Genomic DNA, 1,619 nt, shown 5'->3' with positions numbered 1-1,619 from the left:
ACCCCCCCCCCCGCCCCGAAAGAAATCACCCGATGTGTAGGTTAGGCCCTTTGTTTTAGAAGGCATAGATTCAAGTCAGCTGGATTTGTGTGGGGAGGTATGGTGACCCAAAGCCAAGTTGGGACTGGGGGGGTGAGCCCTTACATGCTTGTGAGTGCTCCGATTCCTAAATTGTCTGGAGCCTTATTTTCATTTTTAGAGTAGTACTCAAAATGGGACAGACAGATGTTGTCGTGGTCATCTAAGGGTAGCAGTCGGCAGAACACACGGGAGATGTCGGGGTCTAAAAGAGGGCCCAGTTTCCAGCAGACTGAACTGGCAGACATTTGTTCTCATATCGTCAGAAGAGCTCGTGTCTGGCATATGTTGAAGTAGTTGGGTAATTTCTTACCTTTAAATGTTACCAAGTACTTGTGCTGCCTGATATGTGCCGAGTGTAGCATTAAAATGCAACACGCTACGTGTATGGATGACGATCACTGTCTAGTCTATTGGCGACGTTCTGCTTGGAAGGGACATATTTCTTTAAATAGTCAGTGTCCCCTTTGACTTTCGCATAACATGGCTCCATTTGCAACATAACGTCTTTTTGCTCTAGCGTTTTGGAAACTTGGAGGGAATAATCTAAAAGTTAAGTGTTTATGTTAATTCTATGCTGGCTTCTCCACTGATGCTGAGATGTGGGTGGGGAGAGGAGAGAAATCATGTATTCACTGCACCCACTCCTCTGGGTGCGGATCCCAGACCTGCAGAATGTATATCCTCTAAATATCTCTGCAAAGAGATTAAAGCCAATGTATCATTTTCTGTCATATGTCTTGCAATTTCAAGTATAACTTATCCTGTGCATACAGCAAAACACACTGTAATGGAATCTTTTGATTCAAATGCCAAACATGCTCCGTCAGCAGGGAAAAGTTGTTTTTTTGAATAAATCCAGGAAGGAGTTTCCATTTACATTTGAAGGAAGAGGGGGGAGGCCCTATCCTCTGATATGGTTATCAACCAGAGTGAATTACTCAGGTTTGTGGAAAAGATGGGGTGTAATATCCTGGTGATAACTGTGAAGAAAATATTTGCCATAGGAAAAGGGAGAGGAAGGAGCTAGAAGAGAGAGATTTAATGATGGCATTCACACAAAAAGTTGTCAATGGAATATTTATATTGTTTTAATGAAATACATGTAACTATTTGGGATGACAACATAAATAGCATCACATGTCAAGTCTACAAAACACCATCTCATCATCATCTGAGCATGGTAATGCACACGTGTCTCCAGCTTTGTTCTCTGCTTTCAATTTCATTGCTTTATGGATGTCTTCATGGTGTGTGGTGGAATAAAAATGCATTTGAGCAAATTGCAGGAGCTGGGAGCCAAACAGCTTTTTCATGAAACTCAAGTGGAGGCCATTGCTATCACAGGAAAGCAGATATTTTTACTTAGGAAGGGTTGAACCATTGCATATGGAGGTCTGGCTCAAGGAGTCAAGTGGTGGAAGTTAACAGAGGAAAACCCTCCGTGATCCATTTTGGCTCAAATAATTTTTGGAGCAGCTGGGGCCAGCAGACAGGTGCACTGAGGTTAGTAAGCACTTGTGTGACTCAGTCCTGTGGAG

The sequence above is a fragment of the Charadrius vociferus genome, unplaced genomic scaffold, assembly GCF_000708025.1.
Source record: "Charadrius vociferus isolate BGI_N301 unplaced genomic scaffold, ASM70802v2 scaffold195, whole genome shotgun sequence".
NCBI lineage: Eukaryota > Metazoa > Chordata > Aves > Charadriiformes > Charadriidae > Charadrius > Charadrius vociferus.
This window is presented reverse-complemented; position numbering follows the sequence as displayed.